Source organism: Haliotis asinina, chromosome 13 (assembly GCF_037392515.1).
Source record: "Haliotis asinina isolate JCU_RB_2024 chromosome 13, JCU_Hal_asi_v2, whole genome shotgun sequence".
NCBI classification, from domain to species: domain Eukaryota; kingdom Metazoa; phylum Mollusca; class Gastropoda; order Lepetellida; family Haliotidae; genus Haliotis; species Haliotis asinina.
Window position 1 is genome coordinate 9,376,791 of NC_090292.1, and position 12,728 is coordinate 9,389,518.

A 12,728-nucleotide genomic window follows, 5' to 3' on the forward strand; every position below is an offset into this window, starting at 1 on the left:
CTGTTAGAGAAAGATGATTTACAATCACTCAAGTCACCGACGATGGCAACGTGAACGACAGCATGCACGTCAAGGACTCAAATGCACTCACTAAGGGCAACTCCGGAATATCCTTGACCCACGTCTTTCAGACTAGTCCATCAGATAAAACCAGATATTTAGGTGGTATCGTGTTCTGTTGTGTCCCGTTGTTATCCCCGGATAACAAGGAAATGTACTGTTATTATCCCCGGATTCTCACAAGGTGACATGAGGTATGGGCTGTTATCATCCCCGGTTACAGAGATGGTGACATGGTGTACGGATTGTTATCATTCCCGGAATCTGACAGGGTCACATGACTTAGGGGATGTTAACATCCCCGAATACTGAGAGTCTGGCATCATGTATGTACTGTTATCATCAATGGATTTTGAGTGGGTAACTTGATGTACGGGTTGTTACTATCCCCGGCTTCAGAGATATGACTGTTATCACCATATTATACTGAATCCCAGATGGGACTCAAACCACCAAAACCATTAGATTCTTTGCTTTACTGAGAATGTGCAATCCCAAGTTACTAGGCTCTCATAACTAGATGGGGTCATTTTGTACCCGGCATACATTATCATCCCCTAATTAGAAGGCGTCATGTATCCTGTGACACCAAGGGCACAGATGTATTATCATACCTCACACATGAATGTCGCTTTCTGATTGGCTAAGCGCTATTCTGTTATTTCCAACTTACCCCGCTTACAGGCGATATCGATGTATTATTTTCAATGTACACCGCTAGGGATTCCGAACTCTTCTGGTGCTTCATAGTAGTACTTTTTTGTCTCGAATAACATTGAATCACGCATCCACCACGGAAATGACCGATGTTTTGCGATTGAAAATCGAAGGAAGGGAGATAACTCTAAATCTGTTTACTTTGTGCCGTCTGCAAAATGGCGATTCGCCTCGCATTCAACAGAAGTGCTCAAAACAGTTCAAAATTAAAATTAAAGCGTTCGGTAAGATAAATACGTTGTTCACCGGTACCTCGGTGTTCTTGGGCTCATGTACCCTCGGGGTCTCTTTATGTTCCCCTCGCCCTGCGGGCCCGGGGAAGATAAATCTCGAGGGTACATGAACCCATGCCCCCCACGCGACCATTGTACAACTTATAATGTACCGTCGATGCTTGTTTATGTTCCCTGAGCCCTGAATATATACAAACATCGATAGTACATCAATCCATGGGCCCCGTGGAACCAGTGAACAACGTCTTTGTATCTTACCGAACACCTCAATGTTAATTTTGAACGGTTTTAAGCACGGATTTCAGATCGTGTTTGAATGAAACGATTCATGAATCTTGTTTTCCCGCAGATGTTGTCCTTGTAAAGTCACCGCAATGTAATTTCTCTTCTTAGCATTCACATGCACTAAAACTGAACGTTTTGTCTAAAGTTATTTACAGGAATGCGAGGCAATTCTTCACGTGTCCACCCCTAGATATTGCAGACGACACAAGAAAAAAAGAAAGATTTAGAGTAATCTCCCTTCTATCGGCATGAATTCGCAAAACATCAGCAGTTTCCGTACATCATACGTGAGTCAGTGTTATTCGAAATAAAGAAGTACAACCACGAAGTACCGAAAGAGTTGTCAATGGGAACCTGGTGCATTGCAAATGCACCTTGCTTGTAAGCAGGATACATTTAAAATAACAGGAAAGCGCTCAGCCAATCAGGAAGCAGCACTAATTATGTGTGAGGTAAAGTAACTTCATATCAATCCTGTATTTTGACAAGGATGTATGTTGCATATAGCTATTGTTACATACTGAACAACAAAAGAAACGAAACTTTCATAAGGTTTCATTTTTTCGAAACTTCATTTTCTTTTGCTGTTCAGTATACTTGGCCGCTGTTATGACTCCTGTAAACCAGACCGTGGAATGAATTATTGGACTGGCATCAAAATTCAGGGATATTGAAAGGTTCACATTTTGTATTTGTAATAATGATTCCCGGAAACTGAGAGCGTGATGTGAAAGTTGCTATTGTTATTTTGATATAATGAGAGAGGGCCTTGCTACACTTGCCTGTTACTATGATTCCTGAATACAGTGAGTGAGTGAGTTTAGTTTTACGCCGCACTCAAGAATATTCCAGCCATATGGCGGCGATCTGTAAATAGTGAGTGAGTGAGTTTAGTTTTACGCCGCACTCAGCAATATTACAGCTATATGGCGGCGGTCTGTAAATAATCGAGTCTGGACCAGACAATCCAGTGATCAACAACATGAGCATCGATCTGCACAGCTGGGAACTGATGACATATGTCAACCAAGTCAGCAAGCCTGACCACCCGATCCCGTTAGTCGCCTTTTACGACAAGCAAAGTCGCTTTTATGGCAAGCATGGTTTGCTGAAGGTCTATTCTAACCCGGATCTTCACGGGTATTCTGAACACCGAGAGGGTGGCATGCTGTATTAGGCTGTTACTATGCTGGAATATTAAGGCGAACCTTATTAAATTACTATTCTTGGATAATAAGACCGCCCTAACATAAAACCTGAATATCGCGTACACATAACTTCTTTCTCAAGATTATGTGAATGAGTGAGGGAGGGAGTGAATGTCGTTTTACGCCGCTTTCAGCAATATTGCATCAATAGCACGGTGGTGTAATACCACAAATGGGCTTCACACATTGCTACCATGTGGAGAATCGAACACGAGACTCTGGCGAACGCTTTAAACACTAGATTCCAGCTAGGTGCTTGATAACTGAAGTATATGTTCAGTATATCCACATAATCTAATCTTCATTCAGTAATAACCATTCATTGTGCCATCATTACATGTTGGTCAAGCGGGCATTGAACCGCTTACTAACAATGTATGGGGCAATGACTGGGAACTGTGTCAGACCTACTCCAGCGTGAGTGCGGCGACACTTGGAGTGTTCCTGAGATTATTCCCCTTCAGTAGCAACACTAGAGGAGGAGGAAGCGGAGCCGAGGAAGCACGTGGCGGAAGTATGTGTCGCCGTGGGGCGACTTCAGCTAAAGATAACCTAATTTATGTGTCAAGTGTTGAATATGCATAAGTCACGTGCGTGGGTTGATTTTGACCTTAGAGATGAAATTCCCGTTATCCATTCATTAGATCTAGTTCAGAAAGAAATCTCAGACTGAATCGTGTCACAGATTTCTCTATTACATTGTCGTATGAATAAAACTTAATATACACATCAAGTATGAACAAACAGACACGAAATATACTCACTTGTGAATGAGTGGATATTTTAGCGTTGGAATATTTCTGTGGAGCAAGGATGCAGGCCTCACGTTTACTACCAAAGCCTCGTGGTGCCACTTTCCTAACGCATACACAAAACTAGTGGTATTTCGAACGTTTCCGGAATTTAGGTCCAGACTTCGGATATTTGTTTCATGACTTGATTATTTCCTCAATAGTGCAGTTTGTTTCTTCTCTTACTTCTACATTATAAGATCGATTTTGTCGAACCTTTAAGCTCTTCTTGCGTTACTTCGATTGCATTCTTGTCATGTAAACCATTCCTCCTCAGAGCACGTTTTAGCGAAAATCGTATGGACGAGCTTGGTCATTTATAGTTTTAATAATAGAGTGAAGCACCGAAAAATATTCCTGATGTTTTTTCAATCAGATTTGAAAGACAGGAAACACTACGTCCCTATGTATCCATGGTAACAGTGGTCAGATTTAATGGCTCCATCACCACATGTTATCGTATCAGAAAGTCATCTATTCATACACGTCAGTAATTCTGCTGTCGGCTTGGCTGCATCATATCATCGGTTCCCTTGAGATTTATGCTCATGCTGTTGATCACTAGATTGTCTTGCCCAGAGTCGATTATTTAGAGACCGCCGCCATATGGCTGGAATATTCTTGAGTGCGGCGTAAAACTAAACTCACTCACTCACTGTATTCAGGAATCATAGTAACAGCCAAGTGCTGGAATATTGCTGAGCGAGGCGTAAAACTAAATTCACTTAACCTCTCTCCCAGCCTTAATATAGTTACAGGCTGCCGCGATATTGCTTGGTCTTGTGTTAAACAAAATCACCCAAAATAACCCAAAATAGAATCAAACATGTGACACCCTTAGTATATATGCATCACATGGCTCAGGAGCTGAAACAACATTCAGCTACCCTGGTTCCGCTTGCTTGGGAATCTGTACTTGTTTAAACATAATGCGCCATTGTTAGTGCCTGGGCTCCTGTAGTGCCCTGTGACTTTGCTTGGCAACGGCTTCCATCGTGTTCTTATCCCAGCTGACATTGGAGCCTCGGTAGCATGGAAATCGTGTTTGCGAGTGACTGACTATTCTGGCGTTGTGGAAGCGTCCAATTTAGTGAGTGAGTGAGTGAGTGAGTGAGGTTTCATGCCAGCATTATCAACGCAGGGTCTTCACCATAACAAGTGAGCGCTTTAACTTGTAGGTTTCTTATATCATATTTAGGATTTCACTTTCTTAGTAAAGTACAAATTCTAGTACTTATTTGGTTGAGTCCCATCCGGGATTTGAACCCGCATCCTCAGAGTCAGGCACCTAATCGCCAGCACACAAAGTCAGCAGCCTAGCCCGCTCAGCCACCGCGACTTCCACAAAATGAAATGAATTTCGTAAAATCTACTCAAGTGTGGAAGAAACTTTTGACTGCGTTGTGAAGAGTGGACGTTCACGTCATGGTGGACTATGGGGATCCCTGTCTGTAGCACCGCATATGTCTTATAACCATGATACGAATGCATCCAAGTTCGTTGGCAACAGCCCCCGACTCCAACTGCAGCATCCCAATATGTACCCCCACGCGCGCACACACAGACACCTGCAGTAAATTATCTCATTTTTCAAATGGAATGTTTTCCTTATTTTCTTTTCTTTATTAACGCTGTGGAAGCATCCATGATCCTTTGTGTTACAATAACATACACTTTCACTTCCTGGCATTTCAGCGTTTTGCACAAAGTGAAATCAACACCAGTCTTGAATACATAAATATGTCTCTAAACGCCATAGGATTCGTGAACTGACTTTGCAGAAACTGTACAAAGTAGTCTATTCTGTATTTAGTAGTTTGGGCCTGCAGATTTCATTCAGGGCCTGTAGATTCAAAGCCTGCCAGCGACAGCAGGCACTGAGGGCCAACTGGAAATTATAAAGTATTGCAAACACTGCTACACTGATGTACTAAGGTGATATTGACACTTTTACCGAATGATCTATGACTGATGTTTAAAGGCTTGTTTCAAAACATCTGTCTTGACAAAAACAATGTGAATGGCAATTTAGTAAGAGATGATAATAACTGACATAAAAGTCACAGAGTGAAATTTATTAAAGCGAGAAAGTTAAAGCGAGACAAAGCTAATGAGTGTTTTACTTCTCACGTGTTTTCTTTGTTGCCTCTATCGTCTCGTGAAATCTGGGTGTGGAAATATTAAACGGGACAAATGATTAAACTACAGTGGAAGCTGTCTAAACCGGCACTCAGCGGGACTTAATAAATAACCCAGTTTAGACAATGCGCCTGATTGCAGAGCTGATGATAAATGTACAAGTCTCAAATGGGACTGTGATTTTATGCCGGTGTGACAACTTGCCGGACTGGACAGATGCCGATTTTGACAGCTTCCACTGTATATGATGGTTCGAGGTGTCTGTTTTGTATGCGTATTACATTTACAAAATCTAAATGAATTACGTCTACAGAAGGTGATAAATGTCCTCAAGGCCGTCACTGCCGGAAATGACGTCATCGGGAGAACTCATACACGTCAAGCAGCTGCTGTTAGAATACCATGGGGATTGCAGTGATAGACGGCAATGCATAAGCAGATTAAAGATCTTTAAGGATATCCATGACGTTGGATTCAGAAGGTTTTATGTCCATAAAAATCCTGCTTGTAAATTTAGATCTGCTCTCTTCCCTGTGATTAGGACAAGGTGTTATGAAGTCCTCTATGTCAACATCAACGCCGGTCGTCCCCTAGACCTCTGTGTTTCCATTGGATGACTGAGACAGCACATGGGCAATATTTTAGCCATATCGTGACAAGAACAAATATTACAGTCCAAATTAAGGTATTATGTTCACAAAATAAGAAAGAAAAAACCCCTATTCATTGTAAATTTAGATCTGTACTATTTACTGTGATTAGGACAAGATGCTATAAATTCTATTACGCCAACATCAACACCGTACGCCCTTAGAGACCTATCTCTACTGATCACCCAATGCTACCAATGCTACCAATAAATAGCCACCTATATAAACCGACTGTTTGTGATTTATAAGTCTTTCGTACATTTCTCTCACACACTTAACAAGGATTTCTGTTAGATTGACTACTTACGACACCAGATAACCAACATCCTTGCCAAAGCCAGCCCTCAACCACCCAACCTAACAGCTGCCGAAAAACAAACCATCCATGACCTCCAGAATGACAAGGACATCACCATCGCCCCAGCCGACAAGGTCAAGGCCACAGTCATCCTGAAGACTCCAGACTTCCATAACATGGTCAACAAGATCCCCAATGACCCCACTACCTACCGCAAGATCAAGAAAGACGCCACCGCAAAACTCAACCACCAACACAAAGCCAGCCTCAACCAACTAAAAGATAAGTATGAAATCAGCCAGCAACTATACTACAAGCTAACAACATCCAATCCACAGCCACCGTATGGCAGAGCCACCATAAAAATCCACAAAACTCCACCCAAGGCCAGACTGCTCGTGTGTTCCAGAGACACTGTGTTCTACAGTACCGCCCAGCACCTGACAGAAATCCTTGCCCCACTCGGAAAAACAGCGGACTCCTTTATCTCCGACTCCAGTGACTTCTGTACCAAACTCCTCAAGATTACCGAAGCTGACCAAATCCTAATTTTACGTTGTGGCCGTCTTCACAAGTGTCCCAATAGATGAAACCCTACAAACCCTCCGCCGTTGCATATCTGAATTGGAAACGCCCCTTGACACCAACCTCACCATTGACTCCATCATTGCCTTGACCTCTGCCTGCATCCCCTCGACATACTTCACCTGGGGAGACGACTACTACGAACAAATCCACGGCCTGCCCATGGGCTCCCCTCTGTCCCCATTACTCACAGAAATCTATATGACCTCCTTTGAAAAGCAAGCCCTCAGCACCTCGACCATCAAACCTACTTGCTAGTACAGAAAGGTTGACGACACCTTTGTCATCCTACGTCAAGACCAAGACCCAGCTACCCTCCTGCAACACCTCAACCAACAGCACCCCCGTTTCCAGTTCACCTTAGAAACAGAAACAAATGGTCAGCTTCCCTTTCTAGATGTCCTTGTAACCAGGTCCCCACACAACAAGATAGAAACCAGTGTCTGCAGAAAGCCAACCCACTCTGACCAATACATTCATTTCGGCTCCAACCATCCCCTGAAAACCAAAACTGGGATCATCTCTACCCCCACCAGACGGGCCATAAACCTCTCCTCCAACAGTCCAAGTGCAGAAATAGAACACCTCCGCCATGTTTTCACCAAGTTCAACCACTACCCACCAAAGTTAGTTGATAAAATCATCCGATCCACGCTCCACCCAACAAGGAAAGAGGCCACCAACAAACCTGAACCAGCACCTATCCGCATCGCTTTACCCTTCATTGGAAAAACCTCCTACCACATCACCCGTCTCCTAAAGCAACAAGCAGGCATTGAAACCTACTTTACAACAGCCACCGAAAGGTGTCGTCTACAAAATCAACTGCGACTGTGGCGAGGCATATGTAGGTGAAACCTCCCGCCCTATAAACATCAGAATCAAAGAACACTTATCATCTACAACCAAATCAGATCGGAAATCTGCTATATATCCGACCACATCATCAAATGTCCCAGTCACAGCATAATTTGGGACAATGTAGAGATATTATCCAAAAACCACAAGGACTTCACTCAAAGAAAACTGGCAGAAGCAGTTCAAATCAGGAGACACAAGCCCTCAATCAACAGAGATCAGGGATATCTCATCCCAACTGCATACAATGAACTCATAAAAATAACAGATTAGAGCTCACCAGCCACCATTACTAATTACCCTATCAGCCATGTATACTTTGTCACAGCTACAGCCACTATTGGCTTCCTCTTATTGTCTCATCATTACTACCACCCATTGTTGTTGTTGCTAATCCCCTGCCTTTGATTCATACCTACATGATGTTATTACTTTATCCCTGTCCATGTATATAAGTCTGTTCTGTGATGTATACCGAAACGTCGCATCATATGTAATAAAGAAGTTGTTATCCATAAAGAATCTTACCCTCTTACCACTTACCAGCTTCTAATAATGCCAATCAAACAAATCATGACCAAAAGGAGTCAGACAAACATCTCCCCAGAGACGTGAACTATTTGCCTCGTGTTAAAGATTACAATTGATTATTTAGATAGATATGATATTATTGTTTTGAAACTCCTATCGCTTTATATCCTAAAACTACTGGAAGCATACGCACAATTGAAGAAAGCCCTCAAGATCGTGTAAAAAGCACACAGTTGCACCAATGACAGCCATTATGTCAACACATTCACATGCTTCTGAATAGAAACGGACCGATGAATTGCTAATTTTAGCATTGTACAAAATTGCCACAAAAAAATAAATAGTACAAAGGATGCCCCACGCACACCATCTGTCATATCAGATCTTGATGCCAAATTTGACCTCATTTTCTGTATGATCATTTCAGCCGATTCACTTGCATCTTCCTTTTTCAGGTTGCTTTTCTGTTTTCTTTGGTAGTCCCCTTTCAGGCAAACTAAGTGTCATCCCTTGAAACCTGTACTCTGGATGGCGCCCTCAGCAACTCCTATTCATTAACTCATGGCTTCAGTAATTCTCTCTCTATTTGTCAGCTTTTCAATAGGTCCGACTGTTTTTTTCTACATTCTCGTGTACAGAATGCAAGCCAGATTTGTCACATTGGAAATATTTGCTCAGCTTTGACATCACTCTCAGGACACTGGTCAGAAACTTAAGAACCGTGACAAACTTCAGAGACAGGAGGAAAAGAAGTATGCATCTTGTTGTTTCTTGACTGTCTTTATTTATTCATTCTGAGGATGAACAAGCAGTGCCTCATATGAACAAGAGACGGTCTTCACTTCACACTCGTGGTGACGGAGTGACATCACACAAAGTATTCTAACTGGCCTGAGAAGGTTTACATACAGTGCCTCAGCAGCTGTTTCGTCCTTGTCACAGCAGTGGCGAATACTTGTAGAACTTGTCCAAGTTCACAACCGTTTGGACAAAATCTCCCAAATAGGATATTTGCTTTTTGACATCTTTAACTGCAAGTTCCGACCGATGGGTACAGCAGTGGATTGCAACTACAAGAGGAGCTAATGTTTGCATTCTGTTTGCCACGTCTGACTTACACAGCATCATCACGACTGATCCATCAAAACACAAACCAACCAGACCACTTTCCCAGTCATACCCTGATGGATCAGGATTCTCATCTAACATTTTTCAAGGTCGACTCCTTGATGTGGAGAGCACCACCTCTTTCAGCATTATATTTTGATACACACAAACACAGGGTTGGGTCGTTCAAACTAATGTATCTCACATACACGATTTCCTGTTCCAGAACACTGCAGTCTGTTGACCCATCACAAATTATTGAAAAACGTCAGCTGCCCGAAGTTCTCCCAAAACATCCTGACAAAAAGGTACACTGATTAGGTCAATAAATTCTCATGAAATTCTTGTCATGTGTATTTCTAAACCTTTGAGCATTTTGGAGAAATTTGTAAATGGCGTTTCATTTTTGACTATTCAGTATGCCTCCATGAATAACTTCATAATATCAACTTCATTTTCCTGCAATGTAAGAACTGTTTTTTCAATGTCAAAAATGATTTATTTTTGCCCAATTGTTTTAGTTCGTAGGCCTGAGGTCTGCGCTTCTAAGGACCCGTGAATGCCGGAGTAAAATAGGTCTTAGCAACCCATTCTTGCCATAAAAGGCGACTAAGCTTGTCGTAAAAAGGTAAGTTTGGGTATTGACAATTTTCCATCCATCGTTTTCCGGTAAGAACTGATCTTCAGAAACCTGTGCTTGTGGTAAGTGGCGACTAACGGGATCGGGTGGTCAGGCTCACTGACTGGGTTGACACATATCATCGGTTCGCAGTTGTGCAGATCAATGCTCATACTGTTGATCTCTGGATTGTCTGGTCCAGACTCGATTATTTCCAGACTGCTGGAATACTGCTGAGTGCGGCGGAAAACTAAACTCACTCATTACATTTATAAGAGTGCAACACACAACGGTACTGTTTAATTTGGGATCACAATCCATCAAAAAACAACCACCACCTGACTGTATGTAATTGAATTGTCTGAACAGAATGACAATAAACAACACACAATCTTCACATATATACTACCGACAAGAAATAAGGGAACTAATGAAATAATAGCGAATTTGAAACTGCTTTAAATATCCACTAAATCAATTTTAGGCGTCAAGTTCAATATTGGGTGTGTCCACCATGCTGGGCAACACATTCACGGCACCTTGATGGCATGCTGTTAATCTATTTCCGGATGGTTGCCCGTGGTATTGCCCGCCATTCCTCATGGAGAGCTGCACCAAGCTGTTCCAGGTTGGCGGGTCCTGGGTCCCTGGCGCACACCCTTCGACCAAGAACGTCCCAGAGATGTTCAATTGGGGACAGGTCTGAGGACTTCGAGGGCCAGTCCAATGTCTGGATACCTTCTTGTCGGAGATAAGCGGAGACAATTCGGGACCGATGTGGTCTGGCATTATCATCTAGGAATACAAAATTTCGGCCGATAACTCTAGCCAATGGAGCCACAACAGGACGCAATATTTGGTCAACGTATCGCTGACCAGTCATGGCTCCGTTAATGATGACCAAATCTGATCGTCTGTCATGTGTAATCCCACCCCACACCATGACAGTACCACCTCCATATCGATCTGGCATATCGCCCCCCGCTCCGACGCCAACAACGTTTTCTGCCATCTGTGAATCGTAGGCAAAACCTTGACTCATCAGAGAACATGGTGTAACGCCAGTGGCGTATAGCCCGTCCCTGATGCTGCCTAGCCCATGCCAATCTTTGGCGCTTATGGTGAGCTGAAAGGGTCACACCCTTAAAAGGCCGTCTTGCTTTCAGACGAGCTTGATAGAGTCGGTTTTTAACGGTTGAGATTGAAATGCGTCTTCCAGTGAGTGTGCGGAATTCTCTATTGATGGCAGGGGCCGATTTAAACCTATCGCGTAGAGCAACTAACGTAATGAGACGATCCTGTCGTGGTGTCGTTGATTTTGGTCTACCACGCCCAGGTCTCGTTGCAACCCCACCCGTTTGACGGTACTTATATCATCTTCTATCATCCCCACAATTCTCCACTGCCTCGGAGGCATTTCTGTCAGTAAGTGTCAATCTCTATTGCATTAGTGATTGCGACTTCTCCAGTACATTTACAGGAGTTAACTTCTGTATGCACGTGTAGCACGTGCTGGGCATGCATTTATGCGAAATTCCATTGTCACTGGATGTTGCGTTTGGGAGATACGCCACGATAACGGACCCTGTCACAGTCAAAGTCATCTACATTCAATTTCTTGGTTCCCTTATTTTCTGTCGGTAGTATATATTTGCACTATTTTATTTCCCTGTAACCTTGTGATAATTGTATCATGTATCGCGCTAACCATTGATATGTAGCATGCATTGATATGAGCACAGGTTCTTGCATATACTATTATACATTACAACTCCTAAATTAACATATGCAAAATTCAACATTTGTGGGCTATGTACAGCATGAAATACTAAATCCAACTTTGCAGTGCTTGAATTGAAACATATACATTGAAACATTGGTCAACACTTTTAGCATTCTCGTTTTGCGGAATTTATCTGCTACTTGTTTTCTATGTGTCTACTTCCGGGAGACTTACTCTAGAGCATTCTACAGTGTTGACGATGTTCGTTTGTGCCCGAACTTTCGGGAATGACTTTTTTTATATATATATAAAGGCTGGTTGCCGTGTTGAGGGTGACACTCACACTCACACTCATTCATATTTGCCACGCTTACCCGTCAACTCCAGACCTACATTATCTCCTGTGGCACCGATCGCTGTGTTGACATTCTGCCATAGCTGTTCTCTCTCACACCAAGACTTTGGTGAATTTGCTACTATATATATCTTGTGACCCACTGACTGAGATTTTGTCTCTCGTGAATTGTATCTGTAATCAGCATTGTTATATTGACTTCTAACTGTGTATACCGTGCTCTCGTTGCATAAAAATACATAATTTGAAGGTAAACGTCTTGTCTTTGTTCTGTTTTGCTGGTTCACAGGGGATTTCTTACATTGTTGTCACGGTAAATTCTTGCCCGTAACAATGTTGTATGTTCTCGTTATCACTGTGTGTTTTTGAGAATAAAATGTGCTCTGTTCTGTTCTTTCAGTTGTAAGATTCAGTTACACCAAAACCCTTATTATCAAAGGTTAATCCATTCTATTAGAGTGTGGCGTGTTGTTTTTCTTAATTACCTACTCCACTGTCTCACAAATGGGAGTCTCACAATTTGGGGTAGACCCTTTCGAGATTGATAAATATATTACACTGAAATTACT